Genomic DNA, 10265 nt, shown 5'->3' with positions numbered 1-10265 from the left:
GGGCCAACATGGTGAAACCCCATCTCTACTAAAAATATAAAAATTAGCCAGGCCTGGTGGTGGACGCCTGTAATCCCAGTTACAGTTAATATTGAATGTCAACTTGATTGGACTGAAGGATGCAAAGTACTGTTCCTGGATGTGTCTATGAGGGTGTTGCTAAAGGAGATTAATGTTTGAGTCAGTGGACTGGGAGAGGCAGACCCACCCTCAGTATGGGTAGATACCCTCTAATCAGCCTTCCAGCATGGCTAGGATAAAAGCAGGCAGAAGAAGTTGGAAATAGCAGACTTGCTGAGGCTTCTGGCCTTCATCTTTCTCCCGTGCTGGGTGCTTCCTGCACTTGAACATCAGACTCCAAGTTCTTCAGCTTTTGGACTCTTGGACTTACACCAGTGGTTTGCCAGAGGCTCTCAGGCTTTTGGCCACAGACTAAAGGCTGTACTGTCGGCTTCCCTACTTTTGAGGTTTTGGGACTTGGACTGAGCCACTACTGGCTTCCTTGCTTCTCTGTTTGCAGACAGCAAACAGACTTAACCTAGTGATAGTACAAGTCAATTCTCAGTAAACTCCCTCTCAGGCCGTGGCGGGCGGATCACAAGGTCAGGAGTTTGAGACCAGCCTGGCCGACATGGTGAAACCCCGCCTCTACTAAAAATACAAACATTAGCCGGGTGTGGTGGCACACACCTGTAATCCCAGCTACTTGAGAGGCTGAGGCAGGAGAATCGTTTGAACCCGGGAGGTGGAGATTGCAGTGAGCTGAGATCATGCCACTGCACTCCAGCCTGGGTGGCAGGGCGAAACTCCGTCTCAAAAAATAAACTCCCTCTCATCTATACATACATCCTCTAAACATCTAGTTCTGTCCCTCTAGAGAACCCTGACTAATACACTGGTCATACTGTTTCATTTTTTCCTAGGGCTTGGTATATACGTTATCAGCATGTTGATCCAAGTCATTTTATTTGTAGAAAGCCCTCTTGGCGTATTTTATTTCTTTAAATATCTTCCCTGGCCGGGTGCCAGTGGCTCACTCCTGTAATCCCAACACTTTGGGAGGCCAAGGCGGGTGGATCACTTGAGATCAGGAGTTTGAGACCAGCCTGGCTGACATGGTGAAACCCTGTCACTACTAAAAATACAAAAATTAGCCCGGCATGGTGACATGCCTATAATCCCAGCTACTCAGGAAGCTAAGGCAGGAGAATCCCTTGAACCTGGGAGGCAGAGGTTGCAGTGAGCCAAGATCACACCACTGCACTCCAGCCTGGCAACAGAGCAAGACTTCACCTCAAAAAAAAAAAAAGTTTTTTTCCTGTTCCATTATTTTTGTTTTTGCCTCCAGGAATATTAACTAAATGTATATAGTACTTCTTGGATCTTCATGTCTATCATTTTCTGTGTATCCATTTTAAACTTTTGTCTATTCTACTTTGTTCTTTACTATTTTTCTCAATCCCAATGTATTGGTTTTTTTCTTGCTCTTTTTATGATTTCAGGATTACTTCTTTTCAGTTGTGCTGCATCCACTGTGCCTGGCTGTCTTTGATGGCTTTTGTTTTGCTTTTGTTTTGTGGGGTCTCACTCTTGTCACCCAGACTGGAGTATAGTAGCATGATATTGACTCACTATGACTTTCGCCTCCTGGGCTCCCTCGATCCTCCCGCCTCAGCCTCCTGAGTATGTAACTACAGGTGTGTGTGCCACAATGCCTGGCTCATTTTTGTATTTTTTGTAGAGAAAGTTTTGCCACGTTGCCCAGGCTGGTCTTGAACTTTGGAGCTCAACTGATCCGCCCACCATGGCCTCCCAAAGTGCTGGGATTACAGGCGTGAGCCATCATGCCCAGCTAAGTTTTGTATTTTTTGTAGACATGAGGTGTCACTATGTAGCCCAGACTGGTCTTGAACTCCTGGACTCAAGCCATCCTCCCACCTCAGCCTCCCAAAGTGCTGGGATTACAGGTGTAAGCCACCATGCCTGGCCTATCAGTCACCTTTGAATGAGGCAGCTCTAGACCACCAGATGTCAGGAGTTGAAGGGCCTGGGCTATGCTCTAGGAGAGCAGCATCCGCATGAGTGGATAACTTTCACTCCTCCTGTCCGCCGAGCTCATCGGATGCAGGCTCATGGTGGACAGTTGCTCCCCTCTGCCTAACCTCACCTGCAGATTCCTTCCTTCAAACAAGGCTTGTCTGTGTGACTCCACATTCAGCTTCACCTCCTGTGTTCACTCCAGCTCCCTGCCTGGGTCGGGGCAAGTCCCCACCTGAGCATCCTGTCATGCTTCGCTCCCTGGCGTGTCACTGACTTTGGAGAATTATGCTCAGCTGGCTGCCTCCAGGACGCACCCCTCTCCTTGCACCCATTTAACATTCAGGGCAGTTGGCATCCCTTCCTCAGACTTTCGTGGCTGAGGGTTTCAGATGTCTCCCAGTTTCCTTAGTGCCAAGGTCTGGATTTCTGCTGCTTGTTCTCCTTGCTGCTTTGGGGTAGATTTGGAGAGAAGCAGCATTATTCTGACATTTTTAAACAGGAAGTCTTCTGCTGTGTGCTGCAGCCTGTCTAAACAGCCAGCCTCGGTTCAGAGCGTGGCAGCCAGAGGAGAGCCCTATTCAATAGATGAATCAAGAGGTTCAATACACTCATTTTTGCTCTGTTGCCCAGGCTGGAGTGCAACGGCACAATCTTGACTCACTCCAACCTCCACCTCCCTTGGCTCAAGGGATCCTCTTGCCCCAGCCTCCCAAGTAGCTGGGACTACAGGTGTGCGCCCCCATGCCCAGCTATTTTTATTTTTTTGAGACGGAGTCTCACTCTGTTGCCCAGGCTGGAGTGCAGTGGCGTGATCTCGGCTCACTGCAAGCTCTGCCTCCCTGGTTCATGCCATTCTCCTGCCTCGGCCTCCCTAGTAGCTGGGACTACAGGTGCCCACCAACATGCTCGGCTAATTTTTTGTATTTTTAGTAGAGACGGGGTTTAACCATGTTCGCCAGGATGGTCTCGATCTCCTGACCTCGTGATCCACCTGCCTGGGGCTCCCAAAGTGCTGGGATTGCAGGCGTGAGCCACTGCGCCTGGCCTTTTTTTTTTTTTTTTTTAATACTTTAAGTTCTGGGGTACATGTGCACAACGTGCAGGTTTGTTACATAGGCTTATGTGTGCCATGTTGGTTTGTTGCACCCATCAACTCATCATTTACATTAGGTATTTCTCTTAATACTATCCCTCCCCCAGTCCCGTACCCCCGCCCCCCACCGACAGGCCCCAGTGTGTGATGTTCCCCTTCCTGTGTTTTCACTGTTCAACTTCCACTTATGAACACATGCTGTGTTTGGTCTTCTGTCCTTGTGTTAGTTTGCTGAGAATGGTGGTTTCCAGCTTCATCCATGTCCCTGCAAAGGACATGAACTCATCCTTTTTTACGGCTGGATAGTATTCCATGGTGTATATGTGCCACATTTTCTTTATCCAGTCTATCACTGATGGACATTTGCATTGGTTCCAAGTCTGCTATTATGAATAGTGCCACAATAAACATGAGTGTGCATGTGTCTTTATAGCAGCATGATTTATAATCCTTTGTGTATATACCCAGTAATGGGATTGACGCCTAGCTATTTTTTTGTATTTTTTGGTAGAGACAGTGTTTTGCCATGATGACCTGGCTGGTCTTGAACTCCTGACCTCAGGTGATCTGCCCACCTCAGCCTCCCAAATTGCTGGGATTACAGGCATGGGCCACCATGGCCGGCCTCAAGACACTTATAAAAGAAATATAATCTGCACAGCTGATGGTTGTCAGTTGAAGCTGACAGACTGCTAGATGAAGGTCATATAAATAAATAATATTAAAATAGAGCCTGCTGTTATAGATTGTGTCCCCTAAAATGTTGAAGTCCTAATTCCCAATACTTATGAATGTGACCTTATTTGGAAACGGGGTCTTTTAAGATGAGGTCGTGCCAGGCACTGTGGTGCACACCTGTAGTCCCAGCTACTAGGGAGGCCGAAGAGGAAGGATCACTTGAGCCTTCGGGTCTGAGACCAGCCTGGACAACACAGTGAGATCATATCTCTATTTAAAAAATAGATGAGATCATTAGGTTGGACCCTAATCCAATTTGACTAGTGTTTTTATAAAACACACAAATTAAGTCAGCTCTGGTGGCTCACGCCTATAATCCCAACACTTTTGGGAGGCTGAGGTGGGAGGCTCACAGGAGTTCGAGATCAGCCTGGGCAACATAGGGAGATCCAGTCTCTACTAAAAATACAAAAAAATTAGCCAGCCGTGGCGGTACACGCCTGTAATTCCAGCTACTCAGGAGGCTGAGGCACAAGAATCGCTCGGACCCGGGAGACGGAGGCTGCCGTGAGCTGAGATCATGCCACTGCACTCCAGTCTGGGCGACAGAGTAAGACTCTGTCTTGTAAAAGAAAAAAAAAAAGGCAGAAATTTGAACACAGAGGCAGACATGCCCATAGAGAGCACATCATGTAAAAAGACACAGGGAGAAGACAGCCAAGGGACGCCTGACGCTACCAGTAGCCAGGAGACAGGCCTAGAAACAGATCCTTCCTTGGCACCATCAGAGGGAGCACGGGCCCTGCTCGTGCCTTGGTTTTGGACTCTGACCTCCAGAACTGTGAGAGAATAAATTTCTGGGTTTTTTTAAAAATTATTTTTAATTATTATTTTTTAAACAAAAGCATCAGGTTGGTAAAAAGATTTCTGTTTAAGCCACCCAGTCTGTGATACTTTGTTACGATAGCCCTGGGAAACCAACCCGTCACCTTTGTGTCCGCTACTCCCAACCAACATCCGCATCCCCTCCTGTGCCGAGGCGGGGGTCCAGGAGGTTTATGTTACCCCGCAGGCTTTAATGTTTCCAGAGTATCACGTGCCGGAAATTGGGGAGGAAGCGGGGAACTACTAAGTGTCTTGAGGGATGGCAGCTTGGGCAAAAAGAGGAAGACTGAGTCTCTGGCCCAGCCTGGAACCCCCATGAGTGTCGCCGCCGTTCTCGGGATAACAGCCGAAACAGATCATGCGCGCAAGGCCCTTGCCGCTTGGCCTCGCCCACCTTTCAAACCTGGTCTCTAACTGCACAGGCTGGTCTCTCCCTGCTCCAACCATCTGAACTGTTTCCCCTTAACAGCACCCCAGAAAGCTCCCTCGAGGCCCTTCCCCGTGCCCCCCACACCCACTCCAGAGACAAATACTGTCCTGATGTGTTCCACCGCATCCATCTTCCCTGTCGTAGAGTTCGTAGAAGTGGAGCCACAGAGCATGTGTGTTGCATGCGGCACAATGCTTCTGGAAATTCACGTCGCACTTACCAGCAGCTCGTTCTGTTGCATGGATACACAGTACCACAATGTGTTTATCCATTCACCAGTTGATAGACATTAGTCTTGTCTCCAGTCTGGGTGGTTATGAATTAAGCTGTTATGAACATGTCAGTACAAGTACTTATATGGAAGTGTTTTCATATCTCCAGGATTCCTGGGGATTGGATCACTGGGTCATATGCTAAGTACATAGTTCACCTTTTAAGAAATTGCCAAGCCGGGTATGGTGGCTCATGTCTGTAATCCCAGCACTTTGGGAGGCCGAGGCGGGTGGGGGGGGTGGAGGGGATCACATGAGGTCCGGAGTTTGAGACCAGCCTGACCAACGTGGAGAAACCCCGTCTCTATTAAAAATACAAAATTAGCCGGGTGTGGTGGCACATGCCTGTAATCCCAGCTATTCAGGAGGTTGAGGCAAGAGAATCACTTGAACCTGGGAGGCGGAGGGTGCAGTGGGCCGAGATCGTGCCATTGCACTCCAGCCTGGACAACAAGAGCGAAACTCCATGTGGGGGGAAAAAAATGGCCAACATGTTTCCCAAAGAAGGTGTATCATGTTCTGTTTCCACCAACAATGCATGAAAGTCCAGGTGCTACAAGTCCTCACCAACACTTGGTGTTGTCTTTTTACTTTGAGCCCTACTGATTGGTGTATAGTGGTATCTCATTTAAAATTGCATTTCTGGTCCAGTGTAGTGGCTCACGCCTCTAATTCCAATACTTTAGGAGGCCAAGGCAGGAGGATCTCTTGGACCCAGGAGTTCTAGACCAGCCTGGGCAACAAAGCAAGACCCTATATATACCAAAGGAAATAGCAGGGCATGGTGGCACATGTCTGTGGCCCCAGCTACTCAGGTGGGAGGATCACTTGAGCCCAGGAGTTCAAGGCTGTAGTGAGCTACAATGACACCACTGCACTCCAGCCTGGGTGACAAAGTGAGACCCCTCCATCTCAAATAAAAATAAATAAAATTGCACTTCTGAATAATACACGTTTATTTGGCTGGCTCCACCAATCTCAGCTGGGCTCCCCTACATCTGCAGGCTGGCTTGGGTGGGGCAGCCCTGTTCTGTGTATCCTTCATTGTCCTCCAGTTACTGGGATGGGGGGGCATAGTCTTGTGACAATGGCAAGAAAGCCAAAAGAAACACACAAGGCCTTTTGAGGCCAAGTCAGAACTGACACACCATCCTTTCCCCAACAGGCCACTGGCTGGAGCCATGGAAACAGCCAAACTCAGCAGGCAGGGGTGGGGGGGTCCAGCTGGTCCTGGAGTAGACGGAGCTGCAGGCTCAGGTGGAAAGGGCATGGATGCGGGGAGAGGCAAAGAACTGGACCAGAGATGATCTCAAACACACAATCCTTTCTGCGAATGTTTCACAATTTATGCCTAATAATTTGTAGAAAAATGACTAATGATGGCCGGGTGCGGTGGCTCATGCCTGTAATCCCAGCACTTTGGGAGGCCTAAGAAGGCGGATCACCTGAGGTCAGGAGTTGGAGACCAGCATGGCCAACGTGGCAAAACCCCATCTGTACTGAAAATACCAAAAATTAGCCAGGTGTGGTGGTACATGCCTGTAATTCCAGCTACTCAGGAGGCTGAGGCCTGAGAATTGCTTGAACCTGGAAGACGGTGGTTGCAGTAAGCTGAGATCATGCCACTGCACTCCAGCCTGGGCAACAGAGCGAGACTCTGTCTCAAACAAAAGACTAATGATGAATTTTTTTTTTTTTTGGACGGAGTCTCCCTTAGCTGTCCAGGCTGGAGTGCAGTAGTGTAATCTTGGTTCACTGCAACCACTGTCTCCCAGGTTCAAGCGATTCTCACATCTCAGCCTCCCGAGTAGCTGGGATTACAGGCACCAGCCATCATGCCTGGCTAATTTTTGTATTTTAGTAGGGATGGGTTTCACCATGTTGACCAGACTGGTTTTGAACTCCTGACCTCAGGTGATCCACGCGCCTCAGCCTCCCAAAGGGCTAGGATTACAGGCGTGAGCCACTGCGCCCAGCTGAATCATTCATTTCTTGAATGTAGGAAGAGTCTAGAGGCTGTGTCAGTCAGTTCTGCACAATGGCGTCTTTCTCACAGACAGCATTTCCCACTCACAGGGTCTTAAGTTGTTCCCGTGTCAAGTCAAGCTCCGGCCTTGCCTCAAACCCCTAAGGTCCTTGCACACATGGTCCTGGTGAGGCTGTGGCTATTCAAGGACATCGAGTGAAGTGAGGGCAGCAGGACCCAGTGCCTGGTCATTCTAGCTGGCACTGCTAGAATGTAGCCACCATCTGTGGCTACTCTGCCATGCCACAGGTAGTGTGCGTGAGCAGTTTATGTACAGAGTGCGTGGAATTCCCACAATGACCCAGTATATTAGTGGGTTAGTTTGGACTCTTTGGGCTTTTAGTGACAAAAACCCAATTCCAAGCTGCCTAAGCAAGAAAGAGAAATGATTAGAAGACTCAGGAGGGCCTCAGAGAGGCCAAGAGTAGGGATACAACTGGGCCTGGGACTGGCTGGAGCCGGGCTCCTTGCGTCTTGCCTCGACCTCTCTTCCTGTGTCTGGGTCACTCTCTTCTGTGGTGGCCAGCTTTATCTGCTCCTGGAGAACATGGCGGCACATGGCCACTAACAGCTTTCAACTTCCGCGACGTCTTCAGTTCAAGAGAACAGCCAGTCCAAGTTAGAAACTAATCCCAAGGAAGGACTGGGATTGTTTTAAACAGGCTCAGGCACCCACCTCTGGACCACTAAGCTGTCACTGTTACCAGTGTGGAAAGGTCGACATTGACTAAAACATTCGTGTGACTGCAGAGGTGTGTGTGTGGCGGGGGGGGGGGGGGTTCCCCAGACAGTGGGGGAAGGGCAGATGGAACAACAGCAGTCTTCTTTCATGCTTGCGTTTTTATTTCCACTTAATAGATGAGACTCAAGGAAAACGCGCAGATAGTGTGTGTTGGTTAAGAGTACAGACCTGGTCAGGCACAATGGCGCACGCTTGTAATCCCACCACTTTGGGAGCCTGAGGTGTGTGGATCACCTGAGGTCAGGAGTTCGAGACCAGCCTGGCCAATACGGTGAAACGCCATCTCTACTAAAAAATACAAAAATTAGCGGAGTGTGGTAGTGCGCACCTGTAAATCCCAGCTACTCGGGAGGCCTGAGACAGAAGAATCGCTTGTACATGGGAGGTGGAGGTTGTAATGCAATGAGCCAAGATTATGCCATTGCGCTCCAGCCTGGACGACAGAGCAAGACCCTATCTCTCAAAAAAAAAAAAAAAAAAGATTACAGACCATATATAAGATCTGAATAGACACTTCACCAAAAAGATATACAAAAAGCAAATAAACACGTAACGGTAAGTGGATAAGCAACGAGACACCCTTACAATGGATTCTACTCAACGTGAAAAGGTGGGATGTCCTGATGCACACAGCCCGGGTGAGTCTCAGCAGCATCATGTTAAGGGAAGGAAGCCGGCACAAAAGTCTGTATGTCAATAACTCCATTTATATAAAGTTCTAGAGAAGATAAAGCTCATGCTAGAGAGATCAGTGGCTGTCAGGGCCAAAGGTTTGCGGAGAGGATTGGGAGAGGCCCGGAGAGAATTTGTGGGGAGATGGAACTATTCTATATCATGATTGCAGTGGTAGGATACACTTGTCAACTTACCATATGCTTAACATTGGTGATTTTTTTTTTTTTTGAGATGGAGTCTCGCTCTGTCACCCAGGCTGGAGTGCAGTGGCGCGATCTTGGCTCACTGAAACCTCCATCTCCAGGATTCAAGTGATTCTCCTGCCTCAGCCTCCTGAGTAGCTAGGATTACAGGCGCCTGCCACCATGCCGGCTAATTTTTTGTATTTTTAGTAGAGATGGGGTTTCACCATGTTGGCCAGGCTGGTCTTGAACTCCTGACCTCAAGTGATCCACTCCCCTCGGCCTCCCAAAGTGCTGGGATTACAGGTGTGAGCAATTACAATTGTGCCCAGATGAAATTGGTGAATTTTATTGTGGGAAAATTACATTTCAAAGCAGTTTTTTAAAAGGTAGCCATTATCATTTTTAGGCATCTCTTATAGGTTTTTGCCTTTGAATAAACGCAATAAAAATAAAGTAGTAGGTCTTGGGGTTAATCCAAACTGCATTCAACTCCCCCAGACCCTATCATGACACCCTAAGTACCTTTTTTTTTTTTAAGCCTCAGCAATCTCATCTGTACGTCTGGAGATGACAACTTCTAGCTCATAGATTTACTGTTGTGAAGGATGAAGAGATGATGTGGATAACTCCTCGGCGCTGGGGTTATCTAGTCTGACTTTGGTAAATGTATTATTGCTGCCCAAGGGCACACAGCTTCTAAGCGGCAGATTCAGGGCTCAAACCGGTCTGTTTCCAAACTCTAGCTCCTGGCCGCCCGCGCCGCCTCACTGGCACCCTCTTGTGCTAGTTCTATGCTCCCAAGCACACTTTGGATTCTTTGACTTCCCCTGTAAGAACACAGCGTGCTGATCAACAAACAAGAGCATCTGCTTCTATTTATAACTCTAACTAGAAAATTGACATTCAGCTTTTATAAATACTTTTGAAAAACAGGAACAGGCTGCAAGTCTTTTGATTTGGAAACTCTTGAGTAGCAAGGAGAGGGCTCAGAAGGCCACAAGGAATCCATACGGCTTAGGGAGGGAGGGAGGGCAGACTTTGGCCCCAGCGACTCATCAAGATGACCGCCGTGTAAAGACTATTGATGCCCCCAGCCAAGGAAGGAAGGTAGGTGGCCAGTGCCTCCAGCTGTAAGCAGAAGCCCGGGTCTCACTGGTTGGGAGTAAGAGAAGGAGAATGAGAACCAACCCTGATGATAAATTGGTTCTGAATTTTTTTTTTTTTTTTTTTTTTTTTTTT

The sequence above is a fragment of the Theropithecus gelada genome, chromosome 3 (assembly GCF_003255815.1).
Source record: "Theropithecus gelada isolate Dixy chromosome 3, Tgel_1.0, whole genome shotgun sequence".
Lineage (NCBI taxonomy): Eukaryota > Metazoa > Chordata > Mammalia > Primates > Cercopithecidae > Theropithecus > Theropithecus gelada.
The sequence above is the reverse complement of the archived record's forward strand: the minus strand, read 5'-3'. Positions refer to the sequence as shown.